At 36.4% G+C, this 14,366-nt stretch overlaps 1 protein-coding gene and 1 non-coding gene across 3 annotated transcripts in view; both read left to right on the forward strand.

Moving 5' to 3' along the window:
- The window catches only part of ARHGAP24 (Rho GTPase activating protein 24), a 662,544-nt gene that overhangs the window by 220,443 nt on the left and 427,735 nt on the right, over positions 1-14,366 (forward strand). The window lies entirely within an intron of this gene.
- On the forward strand, positions 6,643-6,745 carry LOC132693461 (U6 spliceosomal RNA). Its single transcript, XR_009616832.1, has one exon. It is a non-coding gene; the product is annotated as a U6 spliceosomal RNA (small nuclear RNA).

Here is a 14,366-nt window from a genome sequence, read left to right on the forward strand (position 1 = left end):
TCGGTAAGTTGCTTGTTTGTTTTGTTCATGATTTCTTTTGCTATGCAAAAGCTTTTTATTTTGGTATAGTCCCAATGGTTTATTTTTGTTTTTGTTTCTCTTGCCTTAGGAGACATCTAAAAAAATGTTGCTAGGCCCAATGTCAGAGAAATTACTGCCTGTGTCCTCTTCTTGGATTTTTATGGTTTCAAGCCTCAAATTTAGGTCTTTAATCCATTTTGCATTTACTTTTGTGTATGGGGTTAGAAAGGGGTCCAGTTTCATTTTTTTACATGCAGCTGTCAAGTTTTCCCAGCACCATTTATTGAAGAGACAGTCTTTTCTCATTGTATATTTTTGCCTTCTTTGTTATAGATTAAGTGACCATGTAAGCTTGGGTTTATTTATGGACTCTCTATTCTGTTCCGTTGATCTACATGTCTATTCTTGTGCTAGTATCCTACTGTTTTGATTACTACAACTTTTTAGCATATCTTGAAATCTGCAATTTTGTTATCTCAAGCTTTGTTTTTCCTCTCTCAAGATTGCTTTGACTATTTGTTTTTCTGTGTGGTTCCATAGAAATTATAGTATTATTTTTTCTAGTTCTGTGAAGGATACTGTTGGTACTTTGATATGGATTGCATTGAATCTGTAGATTACTTTGGGTAGTATGGACATTTTAACAATATTAATTATTCCAATCCATGGGCATGGAGTATCTTTCATTTGTTTGTGTCATCTTCAATTTCTTTCATCACTCTTTTCTAGTTTTCAGAGTACAAATATTTCACCTCCTTGATTAAGTTTATTTTCAGGTTTTTTTTTTTTTTTTGGTTCAATTGTAAATGGAACAGCTTTCTTAATTTCTCTTTCTGCTGTTTCATTAGTATATGGAAACAGTACTGATTTCTAGGTATTAGTTTTATATCCTGAAACTTTACTGAATTAATTTATTTATCCTAGTAAGTTTTTGGTGGAGTCTTCAGGATTCTCTATTTATAATATCATGTCAACTGCAAATAGTGACAGCTTAACTTCTTTTTTACCAATATGGATGCCTCTTATTTCTTTTTCCTGTCTCATTGTTGTGACCAGGACTTCCAATACTACGTTGAATAAAAGTGTGTAATGCCCCATTTCTTTCTCTATTTTTTTCCAAGATCCAAGCCAGGGTCAAGCCTTGTGTTTAGTTGTCAGTCATGTCTCTTTAATGTATTTTTTTTTTATTTTTTTAATGTTTATTTATTTTTGAGACAGAGAGAGACAGAGCATGAATGAGGGAGGGTCAGAGAGAGAGGGAGACACAGAATCTGAAGCAGGCTCCAGGCTCTGAGCTGTCAGCACAGAGCGCGACGCGGGGCTCGAACTCACGGACCGTGAGATCATGACCTGAGCCGAAGTCGGACGCTTAACCGACTGAGCCACCCAGGCGCCCCTCTTTAATGTATTTTCATTTGGAGCAATCTCTTACCTTTTTCTTTTTGCTTACCTTGATATTTTTGAAGAATACAGACTAGTTATTTTGTATAATGTCTCCCAGTTTGAGTTTGTGGAATGTTTCCTCATGATTAGGTTCAGGTGATGCATTTTTGGTAGAACTACCACAAAAGTGATAGATAATGTGTCCTTCTCTGAGCATCACATCAGGAGGTGGAGTGATGTTAGCTTATTCTAACACTGATGGTGTAAACTTTTATCACATTGGGTCTTCCAGGTTTCTCTGCAGAAAAGTTTCTATTTTACCCTTTCTAAATAATAGTTAATTTGTGGGAGATACTTTGAGATTATAGAAATATCTTTCCCCCACCAATTTTTTTCCCATGAATTTTTACATCCATTGATAATTTGTAACTTTATTATTGTTTCCGTATTTATTAATTGACATTCTACTAGAAAACAGAGACTTCTCACTTCTTCAATTTGTGTATTTGTTTAGTTGCTTATCTATCTATCTATCTATCTATCATATCAATAGAACTCATGTATTCTTGCTTTATTCTACAGGTATCATCTATTACTATCATTGATTATTCAGAAATTTAAATTGTCCTATATTGGGCCAGTGAGAACCATTTTAAACTGGCTTCTGTGTTCTTTTGCTATTTTCCCATCATACTTGAGTATTTTTTTACTTTCTGGTACATGTTATTCTAGGATCATCTTGTTCTTTTTAGACCAAGCCGTGGAATAACCCTTTTATCCAAGTAGCCATGATTACATTTCATAGTAAATGACATTTAAAAGTCAAGATCTAGACACAAGATGTACTCATTCATTGCCACTGGTGTATCATTACTTCTAGGCCCTCTCAGTGAACAGCAGTAAATATATTTCTATACTTATTTCTATATCTATGCATCTATCTACTAAAAACCATGAGATGTTGTTCAAAGGGTACAGAGGTGCAGTTATATAGGATGAATAAGTCTAGAGATCTAACGTATAGCATGATGACTATAGTTAATAATACTTTATTGAATACTAGAGATTTGCTAAGAGTAGATTTCAGATGCTCTCATCATACACAGAAAATGATAACTGTGAGGAGAAGATATGGTAATAGTTGGACTGTGGTCATCATTTCACCATGTATAGGTATACAAATCATCATATTGTACACCTTAAATATATACAATTTTTATTAAAAATAAAATAAAAACTATAAGTCCATATTCATATCTATAATTCTGACCTCAAACAATTGGATACACTCTTTCTTCCCATTTCCCTATTTGTAACTTTCTCTTCCAACAGTGAGAAACCTGGCTTCCCATGAGGTTCAACATATATATTTATTTGCTCAACTTGGAATACACAAAAAGTAATTTCATAATTACTAACCTAAACCACAGCAGAAAGGAAATCTACTAACTAGAATTCAATATTTTTCAGTTTTTCTGAGTAAAATTTATTAGAAAAATATAATTTGTTCACAAATCTCAAGTGTATAGTTTATGAGTTTAGATAAATGTCTACATCCATGTAATTCATGTCCCATCAAGATATAAGACATTTTCATTACCTTAGAAAGTCCCCTGTGCCCTTTCCCAGTCAATATCTACCCCCTCAAGAGTGGCCATTTTTTTCTGATTTCTATCACCACACACCCTTTTGGTATATTCTAAAACTTCTCCTGAATGGAATCATGATGTGTATATTCTTGTATTGGGCTTCTTTTATTCATTATAACGGCTATGGAATTCATCTATGTTGATATGTAGTAAAACCTTGGTTTGTGAGCATAACTTGTTACATGCTTATAATCCAAAGCACTTGTATGTCAAAGTGAATTTCAAGAACCATTGGTTCAGTTGTGATCATGTGACATTCAACATCACGTACTACTTGTATTGTAACACATCACTCATTTATCAAGTTAAAGTTTATTAAAAAGTGTGTGTGGGGGGTACCTGGGTGGTTCAGTTGGTTGAATGTCTTATGTCAGCTCAGGTCATGATTTCGCAGTTCATGAGTTCGAGCCCCGCGTCAGGCTCTGTGCTGACAGCTTAGAGCCTGGAGCCTGCTTCAGATTCTGTCTCTCTCTGCCTTTCGTCTGTTTGTGCTCTGTCTCTCTTTCTCAAAAATAAATAAACATTAAAAAATAAATAAAATAAAATAAAATTTATTAGAAATGTTTGCTCATCTTGCCCAATATTCACAGAACAACTTACTTGCAATCCAAGGTTTTAGTGTATATGAACAGTTTGATTCTTGCTATTGCTAAAGAGTAGTTATAACTGGTTATGCCACAGTTTGTTCATCCACTCACTTGTTGATGAGCATCATTTGGGTTATTTCTATTTGGGGAAAATATAAATAAAACTTCTATGAACATTTTTGTACAGATATTTTTGTGAACATATGAATTCCATTTCTCTTGGTTAAACATCTACAATTGCAACTGCTTATCATAGGTAGGATTGTGTTTAATTTTGTGAGAAATTGCCAAACCTTTTATCAAAGTGGTTTTCCATTTATATTTTCAACAGCAATGTATGAAAATTCCAGTTGCTCGATATCCTCACCAACATTTGGTGGTGTTCAGTCTGTTTTTAACTTTGGCCACTTAACTATTCATGTAATGGCATCTCATTGTGATTTTAATATAGATTTCTCTGATTTCTAACGGTGCTGGGACTTTTTCATGACACTTTTGCACATTTGTATATCTTCTTTTGTGAAGTGTCTATTTAATTTTTTCCCATTTCTTAATTTTTTTGTGTTTTTACTGTTGAGTCGTAGGAACCCTTTATATAGTATGGATATAGGTGTTTCAGCACAGACCTATGTTTTGCAAGTATTTCTTGACTGTCTAAATTGCCTATTCATTTTCTTAGTTATATCTTTTGATGAGCAGATGTTTTTTCCTTTTAATAAAATCAAAATTATAAATTGTTATGGTTATTGTTTTCTGTATCCTTCTTAAAAATCACTTTCTTTCCCCAAGTTGTGAATTTATTCTATGTTTTCTTCTCAAAGTTTTGCTTTTAAATTTAGGTCCAATATTCATCTTGAGTTAATTTTTGTGTATGATACAAGGTAGGGGAATCTCTATGTGTTATAAACCTAGATTTTTATTATTTTAAAGAGAATTTTCCCAGAAATATTTTCATTATGTATTTTTCCTTGGTTTCTAGGTGGCAAGTGAGTAAGTCCAACTCAAACTAGATTGAGTAAACAAGAATTTGTTTGCTCACTTTGCTGGGAAGAGTAAGACATATCTCATAGGACCAAAGGCAGATACACAAAGGCCAGGACCTCAAGAAATAGAACTAGGATGGGTATTCTGGGACTCTTTCAATTCTTTGCTCACATCTGCTTGTCTCTGCACAGCATCATTTTGAAGACAGCTTTTCTTTACAGGGCAGGGGAGATGAACGCTGTTAGCCTCACATGCTCATCCTTCCAGTTTCTCTATAACTGTCCTGAGGAAGGACTCCACTTGGCACTGCTTCAGTCATGTGCCCACTCCCTGGGCTGGTCACTGTTTTTGGAGAGCTTAGGAAGTCTGTATAATCATATCCAGGCACACCCGGTGGCAGTGGGATGGTACTACAGACTGAAACAACATGGCATGAGGGAGAGACATTTCCCCAAAGATAGGCTTCACGATGGTCCAAATAACATATGTCCTGCCATGCTTCCTATTTTTTTTTAATATATGAACTTTATTGTCAAATTAGTTTCCATACAACACCAAGTGCTCATCCCAAAAGATGCCCTCTTCAGTGCCCATCACCTACCCTCCCCTCACTCCCAACCCCATCAACCCTCAGTTTGTTCTCAGTTTTTAAGAGTCTCTTATGCTTTGGTTCTCTCTCCCACTCTAACCTCTTTTTTTTTTTTTTTTTTTTTTGCCGATCCACCCCAGCATCCTATTTTTTTTTAATGGCTTTTTATGTTTAGGATTTAGTTATTTTCACTGAACTGCTAATTACAATATTCAGGTGCGGTAAAGCTAAGTTTCAAACTAGAGTGTAAATTAATTAGATATTTTGAAGAGCTAAAATGTGTTCAGATTATATGAGAATAATGATACCTCATCCAAGATCAAAGTTTAACACATCACAGTCCATCATAATATGAATGAGTCTGGATTAAGTAGAAGAGCAGTGAGCTTTTTTTTTTTCATGGTGACATCCGTTCACTTTCTTCAAATTCTAATGAAAAAATTGTATTGTCAGTACTTCAGTGTAATAAACCATTGGGAGAGCAACTGTGGTTCAGTGATTAGGACAAGATTTATATACTCAGAGTACCTAGTAATTTTCCAGAGCTTATAAAGCAAGGCTGATGATGTTCACCCCACAGGATTAATTGACAAAGAAGAAATGGTCCTGATTGGAAATCATTAAGTACCGCAAGGCTTGCACTTGAAGAAAACCTGAGACTTCCTCGTAGACAAATGACTATCTCAGCCAAAGTTACCTACCTGTTAAAGTATTTTCTTTGAAGTGTGGTTGAATAAAAAGCTGGCGCCTTAGAGACCCTTGAAATGATAATATAATCGACAACGTATCTGATTTTGTGGGGTTGGACTCACTAAAGAAAGGAATCTGACATTAAAAGTAGTATTTTATACAAGCTTTTATCTAAGCTTAAAAAGGTGACCATCAGGGGACAGAGATGGAGGAGCTTTATAAATGATAAATCCTGAAGTTATTTCCCGATTGTGGAGAGGACCCAGCTGAGAAAGTACCCTCCCCACACCCCTGCCCCTAAGCCTGACTGTCTTGCTCAACATTCCACTTGCTTTGGCTTGGCTCTTCCCATTCTTCCCACTGTGTACAAAAGCCCTCCTTCATTGCTGCCATTGTTCCCCCATTACTTTTCAGAGTTAGGTGTGGACAACCTCTTTGTTCCTTTGAGACAGCTTTCCAAAACAAAGTTTTACTAATGAGCTATGAGCGGGGGAGGGAAGGGAATCACAAAAGCTTAAAAACTGAGATGTTTATAAAAGAAGCTTTCTGATCCTATTTTTAAAGGTCTACTCATAGATTGGAATAATTAATATAAAATAGGAACATCCACTCCTATTACCTTTTCCCTACTTAAGATCTGTTTTCTTCATTCTTTGTGGCCATATGATACAATAGTTGCTGTGTTAGAGCTCTCTGTGAGCTATTAGGTCTTTCCATTAAAAAAGGTTGATTTCTATGTTTGCTTCAGGAGTACATATACTAATATTGGGGCAATACAGAGAAGATAACATGGTCTCTGTGCGAAGATAGACATACAAATTCGTGACACGTTCCATGTTTTTATGTAATGTACAGCATGGTGACCATAGTTCATAATACTGCATTGCATATTTAAAAATAGCTAGGAGTTTGGATTCTGATAGTTCTCATCAAAAAAGAAACACATTTTTTGTAACTGTGCATGGTGATGGATGTTAACTGGACTTGCTGTGGTGATTATTTTGGAGTATATATGAATATTGAATCATTACATTGTACACCTAAGACTAATATAACGTTATGTCAATTATACTTCAATTGAAAAAAAAAGAAGGTAGAAGAAGTTGGCTTTCTCTTCTTTTCCCATTTCAAATGTCATTCTCTGTTGGCTCAGTCGGTTGGGTGTCTGACTTTGGCTCAGGTCATGATCTCACAGTTCATGAGTTCAAGCCCCGCCCACATTTGGCTCTGTGCTGACAGCACTCAGCCTGGAGTCTGCTTCGGATTCTGTGTCTCTGTCTCTCTCTGCCCCTCCCCCTGCTACTGCTCTCTTTCTTAAAAATAAATAAACATTAAAAAAAAAATTCAAATGTCATTCTCTCTTATAAAGCACCTGAATTTCTATTTTATGTTAGAGGGATACCTTCAGTTCTTGGTTTGTTTATAGAATTGAAGTAATAAAGACACCCCTTCTCCCTTTCATGAATGATTGATTGGTTGTGACTGTCCACAGGGTTGTATTGAGAAGGCCTCTGGGGGTGATTGTAGGTTCCATAGGGGAGAGCACTGGGATTGGTTAATAATGTCTTCCATGAGCTTGAAGAGTGGCAAGATAGTTGCCATGTATCTGTCATTTCTCTCTTAATCCCATTGATGATAAAATATTTGTTTTGATTTGATTTTTGTTTCTTCTCAGGTTATCAACATTGGGAATTCCAATGATTTTCTTCTTCATTTATCCCTCAAATAGTGATGTGGTGGTGGGGAACACATCTAAGTATATACAAAAATACTTTACTCTCTATCTAATTTAAAACCTCCTTAAGAGTGAGCAGATTCTCTCTATGGAGTATGAAACATTAGACATACAATGAAAAGAAAAGAAATACTTAAAATGTTTTTTTAATGGTTCATCCTATTCATTTTGGTTTCTTACCAAATGAATATGGAAATATTGAAGCTTAAAATATAAAATGTGGATGGATGTTTCTGTTGCATCCCAATATGTACATAATTTTCTATTCTCTGATGTTTTGGACAATTTAATTTCAAATGAATCAAGGAATAATATGTTTAGTGTTTCCTCAGGAAAATAACTGCACATTTACAAAATTATTACTATTAAAGTTCCCTCAGGTATGCTCTTCCAGTGAATGTTTAAAAAATGTTTTTAACGTTGATTCATTTTTGAGAAACAGAACACAAGTGGGGGAGGGGCAAAGAGAGAGGGAGACACAGAATCTGAAGCAGGCTCCAGGCTCCAAGGTGTCAGCATGGAGCCTGACTCAGGGCTTGAACTCATGAAGTGTGAGATCATGACCTGAGCCGAAGTCGCCCCCCAGTAACTGAGCCCCCCAGGCGCCCCCCAGTAACTGTTTTAAACTTCATGTTCATAACTGTCGTACTTTACTAAATTTCTGTCTTCTATACACATAAACTTATGAATCTGAAGAAGCAATGTTTCTTTATTTTAACTCAAGTTATGATTAAGGGTAGCGTCCAGTGATACAAATGGAAGTTTTCTTTGCTCAATAGTTTCTGAAGTTCAGTTTAGCTTTAAGCTACTAAAAGCTTAAAGGGTTAGATTTAGATGGAAGAATCTGGACTGAAGTCTTTGTACTGGTGTTTAGTAAACATGAAATGTTTTAGGATTTTTGCACTGTACTCTGGGGAACCTTGAGGTCTCTGGGGCCCATTCTAGTACTCTCCAAAGACGGATGTTTTTGTCCATTTATATAATCCTTCATTTATTTACATTTATTCAATAAACCTTTGAGTACTCAGTATATGCAGTTAGTCTGGGGGTTTCAGGGAGCCCATATCTACAATGGGTTACAGTGTAAAAGACTGAAAAGTAGTAAGCATATGGCCCACATGTGAGAAAGGTTGTTCCCAGTGATATTGGAACCCATGGAAGGGGAATGTCCAGATCGGGGTTGGTAGTGTCTGCAGGGAAGCCTTTGTAGAGGACTAAAGGATGGATAAAGGTTAGCCATGAAGTCCAGGCAGTGAGGACAACCATTTGTGAAGACTCAAGACTGTTTGAAGAAATTGCTTCCTAAGAACAGATTCAGGTTCCTGGAATTTATCTTGGAGCTAAAACTATCTACACTAGATCCCCTGCATTCTTGGGTTTAGTGTGCCAATTCCCTTATAGGCACCACAGTTTGATTCATTCTTCAAGTGAAGAGGTGGTGTGGTGAAGAGTGAGGGACAGAGAGTAAACTATTTTTCCCTCACTAGTTCCCTTTCATTAGCGGTTACCTCACTTACCTCACAACAAGCTGCTAATATTTAATTCTTTAAAGTTTTTCTTATACATATAATTTACATTTTACATATATACATTGTGTTTTTAAAATTTTGTTAATGTTTATTTATTTTTGAGAGACAGAGAGAGAGAGAGGGAGAGAGAGAGGGAGAAAGAGAGAGCATGAATAGGGGAGGGGCAGAGAGAGAGGGAGACACAGAACTGGAAGCAGGCTCCAGGCTCTAAGCTGTCAGCATAGAGTCCAATGCGGGGTTCGAACTCACAAACCGTGAGATCATGACCTGAGCCAAAGTCAGAGGCTTAACTGACTGAGCCACACAGGTACCCCTACACTGTCTTTTTAAAAAAGTTTATTTGTTTATTTTGAAAGAGAGAGAGAGAGAATCCCAAGTAGGCTCTGTGTTGTCAGTGCAGAGGCCAACAGAGGGCTTGAATTCACGAACCAAACCGTGAGATCATGACCTGAGCCAAAATCAAGAGTTAGAAGCTTAACCGAATGAGCCACCCAGGTGCTCCTAAATGTACACTGTCTTAATCTGCCCTGGCCAACATAATAAAGTACCATTTATTGGGTGGCTTAAACAACAGAAATTTATTTTCTCACAGTTCTGGAGTCTCGAAGTTTGAGATTAAGGTGCCAGCATGGTCAGGCTCTGGTAAGAATCTCTTCCTGGTTTGCTGAAGACCACTTTTTCACTACATGCTCATATGGTCTTTCGCTGGTGTCTGCTCAGAGAGAGAAAAAGACAGAGACAGAGAGAGACAGAGAGAGAGAGAGGAATGCCAAGTCTGAAATTATTTAAATATTTAGAATATTAAAAAGAGTTTTAAGTTCTAAATCAGGTAGATAATTACAGTTATTGAATAAATATTCTGGGAAATAATAAAAACAGAAATAAATTGATAACTTCATAGGTTGTGGCATATACCATGATCAAGTTTTTTAGTGAACATCCTATGTCAGAGCTTTTTTATTTTCTTTGCTTCATCGAAGTTAGATCTGCAGGAATATGTTTACATGTCTTCTAGTGGCATAGAATTTAATATTTTAAAAATGAGAGAAAAATGTCGGTAAATATTTTACCTTTTTTGATTTTCTTCTCTAGAGACAACACACAACAATGTATATATATAGCCACACCCACGACACACACACACACACACACACACACACACACACATGGATATGCATGCACTTATGTATGCACATATGCTATTTCATTCTGTGTGTATATCCTTGTCGTGTGAGCCATTACCTATAGAATGGCCGTATGCTAGCATTTAGATATACAGCCCAATAAAATGTACTACCTCTTGACAAACCAGCATGTTAGCAACAGCTACAAAGCAGCTTTAAAAAAATAAAGTTTAGAATTTAGATAAATATTGGCTATCTGTGGTTATATATGGTATACAGTGCAATCACATTCATTTTGCAAAGGAGTCAGGTTCTAATGTCAACCCCAAAAAGGACAGTTTGATGTGAATGAAATTACGCTTGAAAGTCGCATAAATCTCTCACAAATTGCAGCATTTTCCCAAATCTGCCAGTTTTATTTCTGTTTTCTCCCCTAGCAATAGAACAAATCGTTGTTCTTTGATTGAACAACTGGAGTAGCTGTTTGCATTGAGGCACCATGTGGTGTGAAATCGTGTGTACTCTGAAACTCTGGGATCGCATTTGCACAGTGATATACTTGCCGCCACTGGGGGCCAAGGGCACCGACCCTGGCCGCAAGAATGCCCCTCCCACTTTGCCCTGGGAGCATGTGTTCATTGAATGTGATGGAGGCTGTGTCATGGAACTGTCATGCTACTGAAGTTGTTCTCTCTCCCTCCCCTTTCTCTCTAGCTCCCTCCTTTGTCATTCTCTTGTGTTTGCTGAATATGTGTAGTCATGTAGGTAAATTCACACACACTGCAACTTTATAGCATATGGCATATTATACACATCTTTGTTCATGTGCTTATTTATATTTTTTCTGTTACATGAAGTCACATATATGCATACTTACGTGTGTGGCTGTTGACTTCTGGAAAAGTCTGTTAGGGGTGTGAATTTCATCTCTGATTGCACCATGTAATACTGTTGGGTTCGTAACCCATGTGATTGCAAAAATGATACACAAACCAGTTTCCACTCCTGGAAAATAATTCAAAGCTACTGTTCCATCATCACATGATGGGAACTTTCTAAGCTCCATCATGGTATAGTAGTCATCACTAAGGCTTTTTCCTAAGATTGATATGAAAATATCAGTTAAATTCTCAATTCTGTTTTTTGGTTTGAATAACCATTTATTTATCGTATTGTTGTGTTGTCATTTTTATATTGGTTTGCTAAACACTGAAGTTGATAGTTCTATTTTGTAATCTCCTGTACTATCCAACTACTGTGTCCTGACCACAGTGAAAGCACTTTCCCAGTGGAAATTCAGTTAAATCATTCTCTGAGAATTTAAGTAACCTGTATTTTTCTTCATGCTAAACCACAATTGATGACATGTATTTCCTGCCAAGGCTAAAAAGTGTAAATTTTGAATGTTATATTTCTTCATGAAGGGCAGTTTCAAGTTCATTTTAGTTTGATGATTTTGACATTGTGTTTAAGTACAATTTTCATGCTAATTGAAGTCTTTTATGTCAATGGAAAAAAGTCACAGTGTACAGTCTTAAAGTATACAATCTTCTGTAAGGCATTACATGTAATTAAAAAACCCCAAAGTATTATTTGTAAGAATTCTATTGTGGTTGTCACATAGCTTATTCATTGATTCAACAATTGTTTCCTGAATACCAAATAAGCACTCTTAAAAGCACTGGGTGTATTGTAGTGAGGAAAAGCAAGTCCTTGACCTTGTGAAGCTTATGGTCTCCTGGAAGGATGATCGGCAATAAACACCTAAAGAAATAACAACCTAGTTAAGTTTCAGGAAGATGAAGGTCAGAGTTCAGTGGTAGAGAATAACAACAGGAGAACTGATGCCCTGGATGATTACTGTTTGTTGGAAAGGGTAAATTTTTAAAGCTGAGACTTAAAGAATGGAAGGGGTCGGGCATGTAAAGAGCATTGGGGCAGAGTAGCATAGGCAGAGATCAGCAAGTATCAAGACTCAAGGCATAAAAGGGCTTGGGTATTTCCAGAACTCGTGCGGTTGCTTGCATCAGAGCTTGTGTGTGTGTGTGTGTGTGTATTTGTGTGTATTTGTGTGTGTGTGTGTGTGTGTGTGTGTGTGTGCGCGTGCGAGTGAATTGGAGTGGCAGAAATGAGGAGGAGGTGGCATGGGATCAGATTAATTAGTAAACAGGTACCAAATGATTCAGAGCCTTACAGGTCATGGTTAGGACTGCAAGTTGTAAAATAAGTACAATGAGAGCCAATTAAAAATTTTAAAGTAGAAAATCATTAGCTGATTTAAATTTTTAAAAGCTCATTTTGGCTTTTTTTGTGGAGAATGAAATATGTGTGAGCATATGTTTGCATTTGTGGTTCAAAATGGACACAATGAGACCAGTCAGAGAGCCATTAGAATCCCCTGATCAAAGACAATGTTGGCTTGGATCTCGGGGTGGGAGTGGACATGGAGCCAATTGGATGGATCTGAAATAGTTGGGGAAGGTATATAATTTTCTGAAATTCAGGATGAGGAAAAGTCAGGAATCAAAAATGATCACTTTTCCTTTCCTTTTCTTTTCTTTTCTTTTCTTTTCTTTTCTTTTCTTTTCTTTTCTTCCTCCCTCCCTTCCTTAACTGGGAGTATCATGGTACCACTTATTAAGATCAGGTTTTGGGCAGGATCAGATTTCAGGGGGCGATCATGTTCACTTTTAGATACCTAGCACCAAACCTATTGCAAAATTTATGAATCCAGCAGACATTGATTGACTTCGCCATATGTCAGACATTGTACTAGGTGTTGATGATATCTGGTGTCTATGTGCTTATGGAATTACAGAGATGGTAGATTTCAGAGTGCTGAAATTTCTCAGGGACCATAGTGAGAAATGATCCAATACAGCATCCTCATTTTAAAGATGAAGGGTAGAATTTGAACCTTCTAATTTCTGCAGAATATCAAAACTTCTCTATAAAACTCACAGTTACTTCAGTAAAACTTAATTTTACTCATCCAACAATAGTCATGGTATTATTTTCTCTGGAATATGATACCATCTGCTTTCATTCATGTTTCAGTGAATTGTTACAACCAGTACTGTTAAAAGACTTTCTGATGATTCTGAAGTCATGAAAACATATGACAGCCAGGAGTTCAGTGGGTGATACTGTTATAGATTTCACTGGATTTATAAAAGACTGAGGCAGGGGAATCATGAACCACGTTCTAATGTGCACACATTTTTTATTCAGATACTAATGGTAGACAAAGGCAGAATTAGGCGCTTGTATTTTTTATGTTACTAATGGTAGGTTACTAACTACCTTGAAGCATGTTAGCAGGGATTTTTCAAATTTAATAGAAAACATGAATATGAGATGAAAGGGAAAAAAAGAGCCTGAAAAAAATTTGTTTTGTACAATGAATTAGAAATATTTGTGTATGTCTGCATGTGTGTGCATATGTTGGAATGTTTGTTTTAAGGTCTTATTCAACTTTATAAGTTAAGATATTTGGTCAAAGAATAAATGGATGATGATGAAATAGCAAGTTGTGTAGATGTGAACAGTTTAAATACTAGGAAGCCAAAAAAGATGATTTAGAGTGGTCTAAATAAGCATGCTTATTATCTAAATTATGTTACAGCATTTATTGTTCATTTAGAATGAGGTTTACTTGGCTCTTTATACTAGCTGAAGTACTCTGAAAGAAAAAAGAGTGGAAATTCCTGTCCTAAGGGCATAACAAACATGAAGCATCAGGCGTGATCCAGTCTGCACACACACAGGCACACACAAGATGGGAGAATGTTTCCTGCACTAAATGGCTTCTCTCATGGGATTGCCCTATAGAGCAAAGGAAGCTTTGAGATGTTTTGCAGAGATGCGGGCTGTTAATGAAGAGGATATTTCAGTATAAGAAAGGGAAAAGTGGGTACTGAATGAGACTGATGGTAGTTAAGCGACCTCCTTGAAGCTTAAAAGCAAGGATGCAGATAGGTTGCAATGCATGCCGGTGGAAGAGACAAAACTACTAAGATGGTTGAAATGATCAAAATAAGGAGAATTAGAACCAAAGTTTTGCTTCATCCCTGCA

The sequence above is a fragment of the Panthera onca genome, chromosome B1 (assembly GCF_046562875.1).
Source record: "Panthera onca isolate mPanOnc1 chromosome B1, mPanOnc1 haplotype 2, whole genome shotgun sequence".
Classification (NCBI taxonomy): Eukaryota; Metazoa; Chordata; class Mammalia; order Carnivora; family Felidae; genus Panthera; species Panthera onca.